Below are 21,990 nucleotides of genomic sequence, written 5' to 3'. Positions count from 1 at the left end.
TAACTGTTTTGTGACAGGCAGAACGGAAGGTGTAATCTTCAAACTTTTATAGATAACAACTACGGGAATGCCTGTCACAAATAAGAATATGATGAAGAAGTTGAATATGATGAAGATAATAGTAAAATAAATAGAATATGAACAATGTAACCCAAAAAATAATAGGTAGAAGATGAAGAAGAAGATGAATAAGGTGAAGAAGTTGATGTCAAAGAAGCTGATGATGAGGATAATTAAGAAGAAAGCGTGGGAGAAGTAAAAAAGAAGGTGAAGGGCGTGGAAGTAGTGAAACATCAATATCTGACATAAAAAAAAAAAAAAAACATAGTCAAATTCTTTCTAACGCCGAACTTCATAAAAAAAAATAAAAAATCCTGCTATTCTATTACATTGGGCTAAACCTCTGTCCCTTTAATATCTCCGCCACGTCCCCCAATACATCCTACAATATTCTTAGTTGTTTTCCTTCATGTAGAATGAACCTACAAGTGTATAAAGGGTTTATTTTGATTCCGATATTTTCGTCCCATTGACTTGCATTGGGATCGGGTATCGGTATCGGATTGGATTCCGATACTGTGACGGTATCGGCCGATACTTTCCGATACCGATACTTTCCGATATCGGAAAGTATCGCTCAACACTAGTCATGACATGACCACATCACGACGAGCTTATCCAGTGCTAGAGAGAACAGCCCCAATCATGTGTTGGAAGAAAGAAGTGGCTAGATGGAGAGGTGGACCAGATGATGGGCTGTAGGCATGGTGGTGGTGGAACAGGAAAGTGGTAAGGTGAGTATCAATTTTTTTTAAATCTTTTCTCAACCCTTTACATTTAGCAAAATGTACATTTTGCCAAATTTCTACAAAGGAATTGTGAAAAATTCTGTTTCAAGAGGAACTAGTTTAAAAAAAAAAATAATAATTTCAATTCGAACATATTCGCCCGTCTCTACCAACTATCTAAACACGATGTATTGCTCATTTGGCAAAAATGCACAATCATTAGTACGGTATATAATTACTGTTCAGCTCTTCTACACCTGTAATTGTTCTATATTTCCATACTTTTCTAATTGTTGTAGGACTATGTAGGCATTTTTATGCAAAGGGACCTGCTTTTTTAGAGCATATGAACCTTAATCAGCCAACTCGCCCACGCATGGTATGGCGTTAATCCTGGCAAATCTCCAGACATACTACTGTATATGTCTTTTGCAAGCAGGCTTCACATCGAGAGAGTGGTCTCCTAAGACAAACCCACTCATAAAAGACGCAGACTACATTCTATAAATACAGATGACATGTTCCTTCTAATTAGTGAGTCCGGTCACGTGTACACCTCACATACATTCTCTGAGAAAAGATCGGTGCCTCTCCAGAAATATGTAGGGCCAGGAACCGTAACAGAACCATGATTATAAAAGGCTGTCATTTCCACTTCTCAGACTGGGATCAGACTGGATTGTCGTAAACATAAATTGGTCCATCTGTTTCTAAGGCCGGTGGCAATAAGGAGCGCTCTCCAACCTACACACCTGGGTAAATGCATGAATAAAAGAACCTCAACTGTATTTTATCATGTCGATAGTGATCCAATGGTGGAAGAAGGATGGGCAATGGAGTCAAAGTTGAGGTGACTCTTCTTGGGTGGACAAGGGCACTCGAGAACATGTATTTTTCTACATTTTTGTTGAAAACCTCTAATAATCCAGATTATCGTCTTAATTTTTCCGAAGAATCCAGAATATTTTTTTTTAACCATTTCTTTCCGACTCATTTCCAGATTTTAGCAGATGAGAAACACAACTGTCGGTGGCAGATGTAGCCGCTGTGATTTGCATAAGTCACTGAATCACAGCAATATTTCCCATCATAAAGTCAGTGGGGATTAAATTATCAGCAACAAAATGAGTTGTTAAACTATATAGAGAGCGGGAAATGTACAGAGACCGAGAAAGTATCGCGAGGACAAAGGCGTAACATTGTCTATGGCAAGACTGCGAGCTCCTTATAAATAATGATTAAGATTCAGCACATCTGCTCGGCAAACAGGTACAGTATGCTTCCCCTTAGAAGCCCCCTCCGGCACACAATTCATTACAAAAACCTCCCACGTTATTTCAATTCAACAGATATTCCTCTAGCGTAACCGAACAGCCATAACACCGTGTCACCAGCCTCCGATCCACTCAGCAGAAGCAACTTTGTTTCATCAATGAGAACTGAAAAAGTACGATTTCAAGTCTTCCATTTTCTTTTTAACACTTTTTTAATCGTAACTTTAAAATTTATTGTTTTATCTATGAGAATACAAAATAAGTATTATAAATTATTTATCATTATTAGAATTTTTGGCAAATTTTGGCAAATTTTTTAACACATTTAATAAAACATGCAAGAAAATATTTCTGTTAATTTATTTTTGTGTGTGTGGATATTTGTGTGTGTGGATAAAGAGCATAAGAATTAGAATTTTGTATTTTCTTTTGTTCACTTTTTTTTCTATGTATCTAAGTTTACAAAAAATAATAATTCTGAATTGTTTAGGATTTTTTTTATATAGATTTTATCTAATTATTTAAATGTAATACTTTTTCGTTCTGATGAGTTGACGTAATTTAATTTACATTTTTTAATTCTTAAAAAATATGTTTTATATAAATATTATATTTAACATTTATTTTTGTATCTACGTGAATTAGAAAACATGCAATTTTTTTTTAAAGTTCGCGTTCCAATGTAGCGTTAATGGAGCATTTTTTTCTGTACATTTTTTGGAGCAGAAAATCTGTTATTATTAATATTTTAAGCAAAGTGGATGTGATTTTATAAAAACCTATGCCTGCTGTGAATGACATAAACACATTATTAAGTTGTATATTTTTTTGTTGATTTTTTCCCCTAAAAGTTTATTTGCAGAGCCTAAAGAAAATGGCATGTAAAAAAGTTTGCGCATTTAAGTGAAGAAATTCAGTGTTTCTGCACAAAAAAAATATAAAAATAAACTGCTTCAAATCTACACAAAAAAAGCATCAACCATAGATAAATAAGAAAATGCATTAAAAATGCAGCAAATATACAACAATCAGATCAAAGTGTTGTTTTGGTGCAGAAACCTGTAAAAAGAACACAGTGAAAAAAAAAAGATTTAATTCTGTCACAATATTCTGTCCTTTCTGTCCAGTATACTAGAAGTAACGGATAGAACGATGGGAATATGACTGCAAGATCAGACTACGCAGGGTTTGCTTGTAGTCTGTTACCATGGAAACACATAGGCCTGCATAGGATGTGTAGACTCATTACTCTTTAAATATTGGGTTATCAGAAACCCTCCAGATCATCCCATAGAAAATGTTGTGTATCTATTTTGGAAATGGACTTCAGCTCAATGACCTTCACGTCTCTTTCTTTCAGTTTAGCAGTCACGTCTCTTGTAAAAAAAAAAGAATCAAATTCTTCAAAAATGACTTTTCTTGATGATTTCCGTAAACTATTAAAAATGTGCTGAGAAGATTCCTGGAGTGGAGAATGAGAGAAAAAAATAGAAGAAATAATAAAATGCACCTTCACTACGGAAATACAAATCTGTCTCAAGGACACGGTGATTCAGCTGCCAGATGGAAAAAAATCAGAGGTTGTGATGTGAGTATGTCTATACAGTTGTACCCCACAACTACGGAACATTTCCACAATTACTTTTCTTCTCTTTCGAGCCCAGACCACCATTAACACTTCTTTCTGAAGCTCCTCATGTCTATAAAGTCATCATAAGCTTCTTGTTTTTTAACCCCTTCACCCCGGAGCTTTTTCCATTTTTTCGTTTTCGTTTTTCGCTCCCCTCCTTCCCAAAGCCATAACTTTTTTATTTTTCCGTCAATATGGCCATGTGAGGGCTTATTTTTTGCGGGACGAGATGTACTTTTTAACGATACCATTGGTTTTACCATGCCATGTAACAGAAAACGGGAAAAAAATTCCAAGTGTGATGAAATTGCAAAAAAAGTGCAATCTCACACTGGTTTTTTGTTTGGCTTTTTTGCTAGATTCACCAAATGCTAAAACTAACCTGCCATTATGATTCTCCAGGTTATTATGAGTTCATAGACACCTAACATGTCTAGGTTATTTTTTATCTATGTGGTGGAAAAAAATTCCAAAGTTTGCAAAAAAAATAAAATAAAAAAATTGCGCGATTTTCCGAAACCCGTAGCGTCTCCAATTTTTGTGATCTGGGGTCAGTTGAGGGCTTATTTTTTGCGTGCCAAGCTGGCGTTTTTAATGATATGATTGTGGTGTAGATACGTTCTTTTGATCGCCCGTTATTGCATTTTAATGCAATGTCGCAGCGACCAAAAAAACGTAATTTTGGCGTTTTGATTTTTTTCTCACTATGCCATTTAGCGGTCAGGTTAATCTTTTGTTTTTATTGATAGATCGGGCGATTCTGAATGCGGCGATACAAAATATGTGTATGTTTGATTTTTTTAAATTGTTTTATTTTGATTGGGGCGAAAGGGGGGTGATTTAAACTTTTATATATATATATATATTTTTTTTATATTTTTAAACACTTTTTGTTTTAAATTTTGGCATGCTTCAATAGCCTCCATAGGAGGCTAGAAGCATGCACAACTCGATCGGCTCTGCTACATAGAGGTGAAGTACAGATCACCTCTATGTAGCAGAAATCCAGGTGTACTTTGAACACCGACCACAGGGTGGCGCTCAAAGCAATCGGCCATCAACAACCATAGAGGTCTCAAGGAGACCTCTGGTTGTTATGGCAATGCACCGCTGACCCCGATCATGTGACGGGGGTCAGCGGTGCAAGCACCTCCGACCGCGCGGCCGGGAGCGCTAGTTAAATGCCGCTGTCAGCGCTTGACGGTGGCATTTAACTAGTTAATGGGCGCGGGCGGATCGCGATTCCGCTTGCGCTCATTGCGCGCACATGTCTGCTGTACAAAACAGCTGACATGTCGCGGCTTTGAGGTGGGCTCACCGCCGGAGCCCACTTCAAAGCAGGGGATCTGCCAGCTGATGAACTATTCCGTCAGCTGGCAGAAAGGGGTTAAGCAATTATTCCCCATCATATTGTTGTTAGCCACAGTGCACGATTAGTATTAGTGCACGTGACCGCCACGCGACCAATCACAAGCCGCGACGTCATCTAAGGTCTTTCAAGCGCTCATTCTTAGGAACGGAAGCTGCCGGTTACATCGGTAAGGTCCAGGCTGCGTCGGAGAGGTGAGTATATCAATATTTTTTATTTTTATTCTTTATTTTACACATTAATATGGATCCCAGGGCCTGAAGGAGAGTTTCCTCTCCTTCAGACCCTGGGAACCATACAGGATACCTTCCGATACTTGGTGTCCCATTGACTTGCATTGGTATCGGGTATCGGTATCGGCGATATCCGATACTTTTCGGGTATCGGCCGATACTATCCGATACCGATACTTTCAAGTATCGGACGGTATCGCTCAACACTACTAACCACAGCTGCTGGAGCAGGTAGAGTGGCTGAATACAGCCTCTAGGCAGGGCTTAGGGCTTTGCAGTCCGTTGCTATATAAATAGATGCTCAAGGGGACACATTTTGTTGGAGTAAAAAAATTGACAGTATTGTCATCCATACAGTTTAACGTGCTTTGTGCGAAATTATGGTGGTTCTAAATGTTTAAAGGGAACCTGTCACCTGAATTTGGCGGGACCAGTTTTGGGTCATATGGGCGGGGTTTTCAGGTGTTTGATTCACCCTTTCCTTACCCGCTGGCTGCATGCTGGCCGCAATATTGGATTGAAGTTCATTCTCTGTCCTCCGGAGTACATGCCAGCGCAAGGCAATATTGCCTTACGCAAGCGTGTACTATGGAGGACAGAGATGAACTTCAATCCAATATTGCGGCCAGCATGCAGCCAGCGGGTAAGGAAAGGGTGAATCAAACACCCGAAAACCCCGCCCATATGACCCAAAACTGGTCCCGCCAAATTCAGGTGACAGGTTCCCTTTAAAAACCACTTGGCGTGCTATAGTTGACCCAACTTTCTGTTCCAAAAATTGACTACTGTCATCCATACAGTTTAATATGCTTTGTGTGACATTACGGTGGTTTTAAATTTTAAAAACCTGCTTGGCCTGCTACAGGTGACCACATTTTTTTTATTAAAAAAGTTGTTTCAATTAATCAAGGAAGCTTGGTTTCCAGAGACCTAGTAATTACAAAATGCATAAGGCGTGTGGTAAGGGATGGCGAAGTGGAAGTGCTGATGATGGTGCACACAGACGGCGAGGTTGTGGGGTTGGTGGGATTGCACCTGTTGCTGGAGCACAAGCAACACACCCATCCACAACACATAGCTTCCTGTCCCACTTTTGCAGGGAGGCACGGTGCACAACTTCTGAAACCCGAGCAGTGTGAACAGATGGTTGGTTTGATAGCAGATAATGCTTCCAGAATGCTTGCCAGCACCAACCAGCCTTCCACACGATCCAGTCTCACCACCCAAGAGTCTGAATTACTTAATCCTCACCCTGATCTTACTTCCTTCCACAATGTCGAGTCTTAGGTGACCAATGACCCCACACTAGAACATTTCAAGGAGCTCATCATAATCATTTCTTGATAGTGGCCTCTCACCCTGCAAATTCCAAGAGGGACAGGAGGATATACTGTTTAGTGATGCAGAAAACTTAGAGCAGCAAGAAGATGACTGTGAGGAGCAGAAAGTTTTGTATAAGGAGTTAGATGTTGATGAGGCACAGTTGCGGATAAGTCAGGTTCTTGTTAAGTCACCAAGTCAGGTGAATCAGGGTGCAGTGGTGAAAGATGAGGTGGTGGATGACGAAGTCATCGTCCCAACTTGGAAAGATGGCATGCAGAGCGAGGCCAGCAGCGCTGAGGGTGAGAGATCGGCAGCAATAAAACAGGCAGGAAGACGCAGTGGGATGACAAGAGGGAGAAGGTGGGCACTGTTCCGCAGAGCACCTACACTCAGGAATTTCTCAGAGAGTTAGGTGTTCCCCAGTCTGGGACTTTTTTAAAGACAATTCAATGGCCATTTGCAACTTGTGCAATGTCAAGATCAGCAGGGGTTTGACCACTGAGAACCTAAACACCACCAGCATGATCAGGCACATGTCATTTAAGCACCCGACTCGGTGGGCCGAAAGCCTGGGTTCATAATTGGTGCCAGAGGGTGACCCCGCAGCCTACACCTGTCCTTGCAAATTCGGAGGCACCGTCATCAGGCATTTCCAAATCCTTGTCACAGCACAGCATTCAGCTGTCCCTACCTCAGGTCTTGGAACGAAGAAGAAAGTTCCCAGCCACCCACAGGCCCAAAAGCTGAACGGACACATTTCCAGGCTGCTTGCCTTGGAAATGTTGCCGTTTAGGCTTGTAGACATGGAGGATTTCCGCTGAGGATTGCCATCACAATGGGTTAATGCCTCTATTTTTGCCTGGATATCACTAAGGTTTGGAGTTGCCTGAGATGTTTTGTACCGACTATCTTTATTTTTGTTGTTGCTTGTGCGGCACTATTTTCCATATCTATCTATCTATCTATCTATCTATCTATCTATCTATCTATCTATCTATCTATCTATCTATCTACTTATATCATTTATATCTATATATCTATCCATCTGTCTATTAGAGATGAGAAAATATTTTGAAATATTTAATTTGACCGCTTTGCAGAATTTTTAAAAGAAAAATTCAATTAGTGACGATTTGATTCATTTTAAATTGTAAGAACTGCAAAGTAAAACACTCTGAAGTCTAGAACGGTGTCTTTACCCCTTTTACGCTCTTTAGCACAATCACAGCTTTAGCAATGTCAAAGAGATCTCCACATAAATGGCTATTGGTAAATGGATGGTAACCGCTGCTAACCAATTCCCTGTTTAATAACACACTAATCATCATCACTGCTGTGCTGTCACACACACATCGGTACAGTTTACTCAGTGCTTTATGGCCTTCTCTCCTTATCTCTATTGTTGAGATCTAACATACTCTCAACTATTCAGACTGACTAAAAATAAGACATCTGCATTCCCTGCCTTGGCTTTTATACAGGTTCTTATTATCCCTCCTGCTTTGGCATACCATGTGATATGAAATCTACATAGCTTTGTGGAGAAGACTCAGTGGTCACACCATAGGCGTTGTGAGCCTTCTGTGGCTTTTGCAATCTTCTGCAATGGATGGAAAGGCAGCAGGCATTTTTGGCAATCTGTAAGGTACACCTTGGCGTGGATAGTGGGCTGAGAGTACACACGATTAATTGACCAATTTGTGCCCTAATTGTCCCAGTTTTATATATGCAGCCTATATGTCACACATATCCATGAAGTTTGGGTATCAGTTTCCTTTCGTGTGGTGACTATGTGCAGCACTGTTATATTTGCAGAGCAACTGTGTGAGTGGCTCGGAATAGAAATGATTTTGTTTTTGATAGTAAACATGCAGGGCTGCCTCTGGCTTCACTAGTCGCCTCCTAGTCCCCGCTGTGGCATGTAGATCCGACGTCCTTTATTGAACCGCGCTCCGCTGATTCTCTTTGACTTCTTTTAGGCCTGATTTGCATACAGAAATGCTGCATCCTGGGCTTAGTGACATCTGGTACCGCTCTTTATTGGAGCCTTTATATTTATTTTTTTAAAGAAATGGCACTGTAAAATGAAAGGGCAATGTACTGAGCTTTATACAGTGACACCAACAAAGGATGAAAGTGAAAGAATCGCCGAAGGGAACAAAATGTAGAAACATGTGCAACATCTCCTGTCCAAACAAGGAAAAAACATAGCGCTGAATGCTAGCAGGACATCAAGAATGCAAACACCAGTCAGTATACCCCGTGTTATACTTCTGATTATTGATATGGGGCAAGCCGGTATAACCTGGGCATCTAGTGTATATGATTATATATTGTGACAAAGTCACTGGCAAAGTGCTGGAGGGGAGATATGTTTCACTGAGGCTATTAGCTTCACTGATTTGAAACCCATAAGTCAGCCATTTTAAAAGAGCTGTGTTTTTGTGAACAACCATAGAGTGGGTGGGAGGTTGTTCACCATATCTCCACCCCAGGGTGTGGTCCGGGACTTAAATAGTCGGCCTTCTGAGGCAGTCAGTGTTCAGTGTGTCTGGAGAGGCTAACTCCACAGAGGTGTTCATATTTGTGTTAACTTGAACCGTGTGTTTTGCTAACCCTGAGTGGGCGGATCCCTGTAGGCCTATGATCTCTGCTATACCATTTTGTCTTGTTTTGCCCAAAAGACCGTGTTTATTTTTACTTCGCAATGGTTTATGCGGCATGTATACAATAAACCAGTGAAAGACTTAAAGAGACAGTGTTCACCTCCGTGTGCAGCTATGTGAGCTGATTTAACACAGGTAGTGTTTTGAATGCGAGCAAATGTTCCAAGAACATGTGTAGCGGCTGTGGACAAACAGCAGGTTTTGGGCAAAGGTGGCCATAAGCCAGGAAACTATGACAGACAGCATGGAGGAACTTATCAAGCACCTGGTCCAATAACAGCAGCAGTAGCATCTACAGCAGTAGCAAGTAAATCAACAGCAGCAGCTGGTGCAAGGGGCTCTAAGGACTGGTACTCGCTCCTACTCCTTTAAGAATTGACCCGCTTCTCTTTATAATTTATGGACATGTTATATTAGTGTAATTACTGTTATGTTCCTGTATGCTGCTATACACATTCATTGTGTCCTGTTATGAATAATAGGGACAGTGTAGTATTGTAGTTTGCCCACTAGATGGGGTACCTTAAAATGTGCACATAGTTTTCTAAGAGGAGGAGTGTGCTGTGGGTAAGGCTACTTTCACACTAGCGTCGTACGACGCACGTCGCAATGCGATGTGCCGACGTACCGACGCATGCAGTGGAAAAAAAACACAACGGGGGCAGCGGATGCAGTTTTTCAACGCATCCGCTGCCCCATTGTAAGGTCCGGGGAGGAGGGGGCGGAGTTCCGGCCACGCATGCGCGGTCGGAAATGGCAGACACGACACACAAAAAAAGTTACATGTACCTTTTTTTGTGCCGACGGTCCGCCACAACACGATGCATCGTCACACGATGGATGGAACGTGTGCGTCGGTAATGCAAGTGTGTGGAGAAAAAAACGCATCCTGCAGGCAATTTTTCTCCAAAACGACGCATTGCGACGTGCGTCATACGACGCTAGTGTGAAAGCAGCCTAAGCCAGGAACATTTCCTGATGTTAGTCACTGAAGACTGGGAGCTGAGACAGCTCACAGGTGCCAGGGAGCCCCAGGCGTCCCAAGGGGCTTAAGAGCCCGCAACAGCGCAGTAGCTATGCAGCCATCCAGTGCTAGTGGGTCAGAGAGTTACAGTTAAAGAATTACAGCAGGATAAAGATGCAGGTCGCTATGAAAAAGTGGCAGCTATCTGTTATGACCCCAGTGGACAGGGTCTCAGAGGAACGTGTAAGTCTGCAAGATACAAAAATCCAGCTCATAGGGCTGTGGTAACTGGGTTGACCAAATAGCTACTCCTAACGCCAACACTAGAAGTAGCCGGGGATCATGCCTACGGTGATCGCTAGATGACTCGCGCCAGCCGGAGAATCTAACTACCCCTAGGAGAAGAAAACAAAGACCTCTCTTGCCTCCAGAGAAAGGGACCCCAAAGCAAGATACAAGCCCCCCACAAATAATAACGGTGAGGTAAGAGGAAATGACAAACACAGAAATGAACCAGGTTTCAGCAAAGAGAGGCCAGCTTACTAATAGCAGAATATAGCAAGATAACTTATCTGGTCAACAAAAACCCTATAAAAATCCACGCTGGAGATTCAAGAACCCCCGAACCGTCTAACGGTCCGGGGGGAGAACACCAGCCCCCTAGAGCTTCCAGCAAAGGTCAGGATACAGATAGGAACAAGCTGGACAAAAATACCAAACAAAACAAAAGCAAAAAGCAAAGAAGCAGACTTAGCTTGAAAAACAGGAACCAGGATCAGAGGACAAGAGCACAACAGATTAGCTCTGATTTCAACGATGCCAGGCATTGAACTGAAGGTCCAGGGAGCTTATATAGCAACGCCCCTGAACTAACGGCCCAGGTGAGGATATAGGAAAAGACAGACGCTCCAGAGTCAAATCACTAATGACCACTAGAGGGAGCAAAAAGCAAAATCACAACAGTACCCCCCCCTTAGTGAGGGGTCACCGAACCCTCACCACGACCACCAGGGCGATCAGGATGAGCGGCGTGAAAGGCACGAACTAAATCGGCCGCATGAACATCAGAGGCAACCACCCAGGAATTATCTTCCTGACCATAGCCCTTCCACTTGACCAGGTACTGAAGCCTCCGCCTGGAGAGACGAGAATCCAAGATCTTCTCCACCACGTACTCCAACTCGCCCTCAACCAACACCGGAGCAGGAGGCTCAGCAGAAGGAACCACAGGCACAACGTACCGCCGCAACAAGGACCTATGAAACACGTTGTGGATAGCAAACGACACAGGAAGATCCAGGCGAAAGGATACAGGATTAAGAATTTCCAATATCTTGTAAGGACCAATAAAACGAGGTTTAAACTTGGGAGAGGAAACCTTCATAGGAACAAAGCGGGGAGAAAGCCACACCAAATCCCCAACACGTAGTCGGGGACCCACACCGCGGCGGCGGTTGGCAAAGCGCTGAGCCCTCTCATGTGACAACTTCAAGTTGTCCACCACAAGATTCCAGATCCGCTGCAACCTATCCACCACAGAATCCACCCCAGGGCAGTCAGAAGGTTCCACATGACCCGAAGAAAAACGAGGGTGGAAACCAGAGTTGCAGAAAAACGGCGAAACCAAGGTGGCGGAACTAGCCCGATTATTAAGGGCAAACTCAGCTAACGGCAAGAAGGTCACCCAATCGTCCTGATCAGCAGAGACAAAACACCTCAAATAAGCCTCCAAAGTCTGATTAGTTCGCTCCGTCTGTCCATTAGTCTGAGGATGGAAAGCAGACGAAAACGACAAGTCAATGCCCATCCTACTACAAAAGGATCGCCAGAATCTGGAAACGAACTGGGATCCTCTGTCTGACACAATATTCTCAGGGATGCCGTGCAAACGAACCACGTTCTGGAAAAACACAGGAACCAGATCGGAAGAGGAAGGCAGCTTAGGCAAAGGAACCAAATGGACCATCTTGGAGAAGCGATCACATATCACCCAGATAACAGACATGCCCTGAGACACCGGAAGATCAGAAATGAAATCCATGGAGATATGTGTCCAAGGTCTCTTAGGGACAGGCAAGGGCAAGAGCAACCCGCTGGCACGAGAACAGCAAGGCTTAGCTCGAGCACAAGTCCCACAGGACTGTACAAATGACCGTACATCCCTAGACAAGGAAGGCCACCAAAAGGATCTGGCCACCAGATCTCTGGTGCCAAAAATTCCTGGGTGACCTGCCAACACCGAGGAATGAACCTCGGAAATGACTCTGCTGGTCCACTTATCAGGCACAAACAGTCTGTCAGGTGGACAAGAATCAGGCCTATCAGCCTGAAATCTCTGCAACACACGTCGCAGATCTGGAGAAATAGCTGACAAGATAATACCATCCTTAAGAATACCAACAGGTTCAGCGACTCCAGGAGCATCAGGCACAAAGCTCCTGGAAAGAGCATCGGCCTTCACATTCTTTGAACCTGGTAAATACGAGACAACAAAGTCAAAACGGGAGAAAAACAATGACCAGCGGGCCTGTCTAGGATTCAGGCGTTTAGCAGACTCGAGATACATCAGATTTTTGTGATCAGTCAAGACCACCACACGATGCTTAGCACCCTCGAGCCAATGACGCCACTCCTCAAATGCCCATTTCATGGCCAACAACTCCCGATTGCCCACATCATAATTTCGCTCCGCAGGCGAAAACTTCCTAGAGAAAAAGGCGCAAGGTCTCATAACAGAGCAACCAGGGCCTCTCTGCGACAAAACGGCCCCTGCTCCAATCTCTGAAGCATCCACCTCAACTTGAAAGGGAAGCGAGACATCAGGCTGGCACAAAACAGGCGCCGAAGTAAACCGACGTTTCAACTCCTGGAAAGCCTCCACGGCAGCAGGAGCCCAATTAACCACATCGGAGCCCTTCTTGGTCATATCCGTCAAAGGTTTCACAATGCTAGAAAAGTTAGCGATAAAACGACGGTAGAAGTTAGCGAAACCCAAGAACTTCTGAAGACTCTTAACTGACGAGGGCTGAGTCCAATCAAGAATAGCTCGGACCTTGACTGGGTCCATCTCCACAGCAGAAGGGGAAAAAATGAACCCCAAAAAGGGAACCTTCTGTACACCAAAAAGACACTTTGAGCCCTTGACAAACAAAGAATTTTCACGCAAAATTTTAAAGACCATCCTGACCTGCTCCACATGCGAGTCCCAATTATCAGAAAAAACCAGAATATCATCCAGATAAACGATCAGAAATTTATCCAGATAGTTCCGGAAAATGTCATGCATAAAGGACTGAAAAACTGAAGGGGCATTAGAGAGCCCAAAAGGCATCACCAAGTACTCAAAATGACCTTCGGGCGTATTGAATGCGGTTTTCCATTCATCCCCTTGCTTAATGCGCACAAGGTTGTACGCACCACGAAGGTCTATCTTGGTAAACCACTTGGCACCTTTAATCCGGGCAAACAAGTCAGACAACAGCGGCAAAGGATACTGAAATTTGACAGTGATCTTATTTAAAAGCCGATAGTCAATACAAGGCCTCAAAGATCCGTCCTTTTTAGCCACAAAAAAGAATCCCGCACCAAGAGGGGAAGAAGACGGACGGATGTGTCCTTTCTCCAGAGACTCCTTGATATATGAACGCATAGCGGTATGTTCAGGTATCGACAGATTAAACAGTCTTCCCTTAGGAAATTTACTGCCTGGAATCAAATCTATTGCACAGTCACATTCCCTATGAGGAGGCAATGCACTGGACCTGGACTCGCTAAAGACATCCTGATAATCAGACAAGTACTCCGGAAATTCCGAAGGCGTAGAAGAAGCAATAGACACAGGCAGGGAATCCTCATGAATACCACGACAGCCCCAACTAGACACTGACATAGCCTTCCAGTCAAGGACTGGATTATGGGTCTGTAACCATGGCAGCCCCAAAACAACCAAATCATGCATTTTATGTAGAACGAGAAAACGTATCACCTCGCGGTGTTCAGGAGTCATGCACATGGTAACCTGTGTCCAATACTGCGGCTTATTTTCTGCCAATGGCGTAGCATCAATACCCCTAAGAGGGATAGGATTTTCTAATGGTTCAAGAATAAAACCACAGCGCTTAGCAAATGAGAGATCCATAAGACTCAGGGCAGCACCTGAATCTACAAACGCCATGACAGGATAAGATGACAGTGAGCAAATCAAAGTTACAGACAGAATAAACTTAGGATGCAAATTACCAACGGTGACAGGACTAACAACCTTAGATATACGTTTAGAGCATGCTGAGATAACATGTGTAGAATCACCACAGTAGTAGCACAAGCCATTCCGGCGTCTATGAATTTTCCTCTCATTTCTAGTCAGGATTCTATCACATTGCATCAAATCAGGTGTCCGTTCAGACAACACCATGAGGGAATTTGCGGTTTTTCTATCACATTGCATCACATCAGGTGTCTGTTCAGACAACAACATGAGGGAATTTGCGGTTTTGCGCTCCCGCAACCGCCGGTCAATTTGAATAGCCAGGGACATGGTATCATTCAGACCTGTGGGAATGGGAAAACCCACCATAACATTCTTAATGGCCTCAGAAAGGCCATTTCTAAAATTAGCGGCCAGTGTACACTCGTTCCAATGTGTCAGCACGGACCATTTCCGAAATTTTTGGCAATACACCTCAGCCTCGTCCTGGCCCTGAGACATAGCCAGCAAGGCTTTCTCTGCCTGAATCTCAAGATTGGGTTCCTCATAAAGTAAACCGAGCGTCAGAAAAAACGCATCAATATCAGCCAATGCCGGATCTCCTGGCGCCAACGAAAAAGCCCAATCCTGAGGGTCACCCCGTAAGAATGAAATAACAATTTTTACTTGTTGAGCAGAGTCTCCAGACGAACAAGGTTTCAGGGACAAAAATAATTTACAATTATTCCTGAAATTCCTAAACTTAAATCGGTCTCCTGAAAACAGTTCAGGAATCGGAATCTTGGGTTCAGACCTAGGATTTCTGGTAACATAATCTTGTATACCCTGCACACGAGCGGCAAGCTGGTCCACACTTGTAATCAAGGTCTGGACATTCATGTCTGCAGCAAGCTTAAGCCACTCTGAGGTAAAGGGGAAAAGAAAAAAAAAAATGAGAGAGGGAAAAAAAAAAACTCAAAATTTTCTTTCTTATAATCCCACTTCTGCAATGCATTAAACATTTAATACTGGCCTGGCATACTGTTATGACCCCAGTGGACAGGGTCTCAGAGGAACGTGTAAGTCTGCAAGATACAAAAATCCAGCTCATAGGGCTGTGGTAACTGGGTTGACCAAATAGCTACTCCAGTCCTAACGCCAACACTAGAAGTAGCCGGGGATCATGCCTACGGTGATCGCTAGATGACTCGCGCCAGCCGGAGAATCTAACTACCCCTAGGAGAAGAAAACAAAGACCTCTCTTGCCTCCAGAGAAAGGGACCCCAAAGCAAGATACAAGCCCCCCACAAATAATAACGGTGAGGTAAGAGGAAATGACAAACACAGAAATGAACCAGGTTTCAGCAAAGAGAGGCCAGCTTACTAATAGCAGAATATAGCAAGATAACTTATCTGGTCAACAAAAACCCTATAAAAATCCACGCTGGAGATTCAAGAACCCCCGAACCGTCTAACGGTCCGGGGGGAGAACACCAGCCCCCTAGAGCTTCCAGCAAAGGTCAGGATACAGATAGGAACAAGCTGGACAAAAATACCAAACAAAACAAAAGCAAAAAGCAAAGAAGCAGACTTAGTTTGAAAAACAGGAACCAGGATCAGAGGACAAGAGCACAACAGATTAGCTCTGATTTCAACGATGCCAGGCATTGAACTGAAGGTCCAGGGAGCTTATATAGCAACGCCCCTGAACTAACGGCCCAGGTGAGGATATAGGAAAAGACAGACGCTCCAGAGTCAAATCACTAATGACCACTAGAGGGAGCAAAAAGCAAAATCACAACAGCTATCTACATGGGCTGAAGCCCTTCTGTCTGTAGCGGAACAGACAAGGGAACACCTAAGAGTAGTCATGCTGGACAGGGAGGGCGCTGCAGTACCGAATGGTTCATTACAACCTGGGGAAACCCTGGAAGGAATAAGTGAAAACACAGGGAAAGTATCAGTTGTGAACAATGCAGTACTCTGTGTTGATGCTGTAACTGATGTGGATGTGCTGCAATTGAAACCAAGTAAAGTTCTTCATTTACAGTTTGAATTAGACTCTGTCTCTTTGTGTTCAACAACATCAGCAGCTGAAATTCAGCAGCCCCAATGGGACCCTGACGGTGCAGAGATTGCAGCAGAAGGTTTGCAAGAAAAGTGACATTGTTTTTATGTGTCGGGAGGCCAGGTCGTGCCTAACCAGATATAGTCAGCCACGACTATGGCCCAGACACTTCCTCTCACATTGGAAACAAATAAACTGTTGGTGCAGAAGCTCAAACAGCAGCAGTGAGAGCAACATGAGGTGCTTATGTGGCAGATGTAATTTTTTGGCAGACTTTGCACTGTTTGTAGAGCTTTTGTGAGTGTATGAGTATGCAGCGCCCCAGAGTCCTGGTCGTTGCAGTACTGATGCTCCGCCGCTAAGGGGGCTATGGTACGTCTGATGGCACTGAAGGAGTTCACCTGACCAGGTATCACAGACACCAATACACTTCACAGTCTGGCCTCCAGGGGGAGCTAAGGGTACTATGTATTAGGCCACTCCTCACAATCTGGTAAAACTGGGGGTTAGAGAGGAAGTTAGAGAGAAGCTGACTGGGTTGGAACCAGGCAACATCCTGTGGCAGAGGGTGTTGCAGGGGAAGATTCAGGGGGGTCCCTGTCAGGGGTGGGATCCTGGCAGAGGCCTAGCGAACTGAGAGAACGTTATGGGACCGCGCCTGCACCGGATCGCGGCGGTACCCCAAGAAAGGACAAGAAGCGAGGTTTATTGTGCTGAGTGAGAAACGGGATCAACGCAACAAGGAGAAACACCAGTAGGAGTCGTGCTGTAAGACGAGGCAACATCCTACTGAGGCGCGCAGCCGGTGGCCGGAACGCCGAGGAAGTATAGAGCTCCAGGCCTAACTTCAAACCTACGGCAGCACAGTCAGTTATAGGCGGGCTGTCTCACCCAAATCAACTAAGAAGACATAGGGGGCAACAACTGGAGAGGGGCGACACTAGGGTCCAGGAAGAGCTCCGAGCCTACCCGTCATACGGGTGCGTCCTAGCCATATCATCTGGGGGACGAAGAAGAACATCATAATCGAGTTGTGAGGGAACTTCAGAAACAGACACAACAGTTGTGGGGACTATCCCGTAAGCACAGCAGGGGAGGACCACAACACACAAGCGCTAGAAGGTAGGCACAGATTTCCACCTGCAAAGGGAACTCTGGAGGTGCCATCGGACCGGCCGGACTTGCGCAGCCCGGTTAACCGTATTCCGGACCGAGGATCCTGAAGCCTTCAGTAAAGAGGTAAAGAGACTGCAACCTGGTGTCCTCGTTATTTACTGCGACCTGCACCGCACCCCTACAGCATCACCACCCACACCTTTCATTGGGCGCCCCTCAGCAGGGTCACGGACCGGGTCTAGCCACCGTGACAACCCCAGAGCAGAGACTCAGAGGCCCGGTACCGGGTACCCCTCGGCCCTGCGGCAGTGGGGGCGCTACAAGTACCTCTGCATGACAATTTGAACAGAATGTGTATGAGGCCCTCCTTTATGTCTAACACATGGTGTATCTGAGTCCCTCTGAGTCCCTAATTTTTGACACTTCTTGCTTCTTTCAAAAATTACACTGAAATTTCCCAAATTTTTTTTATCAAAAAATAAAATCCTTTTTAAATGTTGCCTAATATACATACACAAGTCATAATAAAAAAAAGTTTCTTAACATGTTTTTCCTGTAAACAATTTCTTGCTGATTTTGAATGTTTTATTGTCAGTCCTTAAAGTGGAGTAAAAGTGTGACCCCATTGTTCTCAGCAGCGATCTGGCAGTCTGAGATGCTTCCAGGGGTCTTCCCCATCCTGTTGTCCTTCCATTCAGCACTTTTTCCACCCATTTCAACATTTTCACTAGAAACGAGCACCCGAGCATTAGGAATTGCTCAGTTCTACTAACGAGCATCTGAGAATTTTAGTGCTTGCTCATCTCTACTTATAAATGCAATATGCTTTTAAAATACTACAGTAGGGATGGAGATTATCTATTTTTGTCTTGCAGTAATTAATAATATAGGATAGTCACTTGACTGTACTTACCTATTATCCTGCTATTAATAATCACCCCCTTACTATATACAGTTGATTATGTATAAGGCATAATAATTTTCAGCTACCTTATTTTTCGGACTATAAGACGCACTGGACCATAAGACGCACCCCAAATTTGGGGTGAAAATTGCAGAAAAAAAGATTATTTTATAAGATGGGGGTCAGTCTTATTGTCCAAATTTACAGTATCTTACCTGAGGGCTGGCGGTGGCAGAGCAGGGTCACAGGAGGCATGGTGTCGGCAGAGGTGGGGTGATGCGGTACGGCGTGCACCTGAGCAGGGTCCCTTCCTGCTTAGGTGGGCGACGCCACGGCCTGGTGTCCATGGGGGGTTGCAGCAGTGGTGTGGCGACGGCAGAGGTGCGGGGATAATGAGCGGTATGGCGTGCGCAGGGTCCCTTCCACAGGTGAGGTGACACAGCAGCCCGGTATGCAATGTGAGCAGCAGAGCCGGGTTAATCACCGGTTTATCGGTGGCGGCGGCCATCTTCCTGAGGCCGTGCGTGCGCAGATGGAGTGCTCTGCTTCCCGGGGCTTCAGGAAAATGACCGTGGGAGGCCACGCGTGTGCAGATGGAGATTGCGGCGGCCATTTTCCTGAAGCCGAGATCTAAAGCTGCGAACTGGGCTTAAGGAAAATGGCCGCCCCGATATCCATCTGCGCATGCGCGGCCTCCCACGGCCATTTTCCTGAAGCCCCAGGAAGCAGAGCACTCCATCTGCGCATGTGCGGCCTCAGGAAGATGGCCGCCGCCACCGATCAACCGGTGATTAACCCGGCTCTGCTGCTCACATTGCATTCCAGGCCGCTGCGTCACCTCACCTGTGGAAGGGACCCTGCGCACGCCATACCGCACCTCTGCCGCCGCACCTCTGCTGCCGCCACCACACCACTGCGGGTAAGCCTGCATTACGACTATAAGACGCACCCCCTATTTTCTCCCCTTTTTTTGGGGGGGGGAAAGTGCGTCTTGTAGTCCGAAAAATACGGTATTTATTGTCAGGACTTTTAAGTGTCCCCTATGATGCATTCCTTTATTTTATTCTCATTTGTTGTAATTATGAATAATAAAGATTGGTTTTGAATAGGAAATGAATCTCTTTATTCTGGACAGCACCAGTAGCCATATTATGGGTTTAATTGCTTGTATGAAGTCTCATTAATTGATTATTTTGACATTGTGGTAATTTATATAATCATACAGTCATGCGCAAAAGTTTACATACCCCGCCAGAATTTTTGCTTTCTTGGTGTTTTTTCAGAGAATACTGTATGAATGATAACACCAAAACTTTTTGTCCACTCATGCTTAGTGGTTGGGTGAAGCCATTTATTGTCAAACTACTGTGTTTTCTCTTTTTAAAACACAAGTTGACACAGATGGGTTTGAATGGCTAAAGGTAACATCATCACCTGTGACCTGTTTGCTTGTGATCAGTGTGTGCATAAAAGCTGAGTAGACTTTCTGAAAACTAGCGGTGTGGCTGTTTCAAGATACACAATAAGGAAGCACTTGAAGAAAAATGGGCTGCATGGTCGACTTGCCAGAAGAAAGCCATTACTGCGCAAATGCCACAAAGTATCTTGCCTACAATACACAAAACAGCACAGAGACAAGCCTCAAAACTTCAAAACTTCTGGAACAAGGTAATTTGGAGTGATGAGACCAAAATTGCACTTTTTGACCACAACCATAAACAATACATTTGGAGAGAGGTCAACAAGTCCTATGATGAAAGGAACACCATTCCTACTGTAAAGCACGGAGGTGGATTGCTGATGTTTTGGGGATGTGTGAGCTACAAATGCACAGAAAACTTGGTCAAAGTTGAAGGAAAGATGAATGCAGCACTTTATCAGCAAATACTGGAGGCAAATTTGCACTCAACAGCCCGGAAGCTGCACATGGGACGTACTTCGACGTTCCAACATGACAATGATCCAAAACATAAGGCCAAGTCGGCCAGTCATTGGCTACAGCAGAACAAAGTGAAGGTTCTGGAGTGGCCATCTCAGTCTCCTGACCTCAATATCATTGAGCCACTCAGGGGAGATCTCAAGCGCGACTGACCATCACATCCAAGCATAAACTAGGTCTGAACAGGTGCTTACTTAGAGTCACCAACTCATATACAATCAAACAAATAAAGCAGCATTCTGTAGCGCCATAGCATGCAAATATGAAATATGAAAAATTGAATTGCATTACTGCACTAGAAATAGGAAAAATTGAGAATGCTTAGTGCATAAATTGGCCAATTCATGTGTACCTGGAAGCCACGTTAAGGCGATTCTCATTTCCAGGACCTAGCTTAGTGCCAATCCACTCTTAGAATAAAGTCTTCATCTGTATGGGAACTTAATGTGAATCCTCTCTTAGACTGAAAACTATTTCCCTGTGGAGGGGAAGGGTCATGCTGTGATTAAAAACGACTGAGGCTAAAAGGCAGAGTGCTCAGACAGATTGCTAATGAGTAACCTGGGCATCTTCTGTATATAATTACATATTTACAGCTGGTATAACCTGGGAACCTCCTGTATATAATTATATATGTACAGCTGCTATAACCTGGGCATCACCTGTATGTAATTATATATGTACAGCTGGTATAACCTGAGCATTTCCTGTATAGAATTATATATGTACAGCTAGTATAACCTGGGCGTCTCCTGTATATAATAATACTGTATATATACAGCTGGTATAACCTGGGTATCTCCTGTATATAATTATACTAGATGGTGGCCCGATTCTAACCCATCGGGTATTCTAGAATATGTATGTAGTTTATTTCTGAAGATTTCCAGGTAGAATATTGCACAGGCACGTAGTATATAGCACAGCCACGTAGTAAATAGCACGGCCCACGTAGTATATTGCACAGCCACGTAGTATATAGCACAGCCATGTAGTATATTGCACAGCCACGTAGTATATTGCACAGCCACATAGTATATAGCACAGCCTATGCAGTATATAACACAGCTCATGTAGTATATAGCACAGCCCATGTAGTATATAGCACAGCCCACGCAGTACATAACAGCCCACGCAGTATATAACACAGCCCACGTAGTATATAACACAGCCCACGTAGTATATCGCAAAGCCCACGTAGTATATAGCATCGCCCATGCAGTATATAACACAGCCCACGTACTATATAACAAAGCCACGTAGTATATAGCACAGCCACGTAGTATATAGTACAACCCACATAGTATATAGCACAGCAACATAGTATATAACACGGCCCACGCAGTATATAACATAGCCCACGGAGTATATACAGTTAGGTCCATATATATTTGGACAGAGACAACATTTTTCTTATTTTGGTTATAGACATTACCACAATGAATTTTAAACAAAACAATTCAGATGCAGTTGAAGTTCAGACTTTCAGCTTTCATTTGAGGATATCCACATTAAAATTGGATGAAGGGT

The sequence above is a fragment of the Ranitomeya variabilis genome, chromosome 3, assembly GCF_051348905.1.
Source record: "Ranitomeya variabilis isolate aRanVar5 chromosome 3, aRanVar5.hap1, whole genome shotgun sequence".
NCBI lineage: Eukaryota > Metazoa > Chordata > Amphibia > Anura > Dendrobatidae > Ranitomeya > Ranitomeya variabilis.
This window is presented reverse-complemented; position numbering follows the sequence as displayed.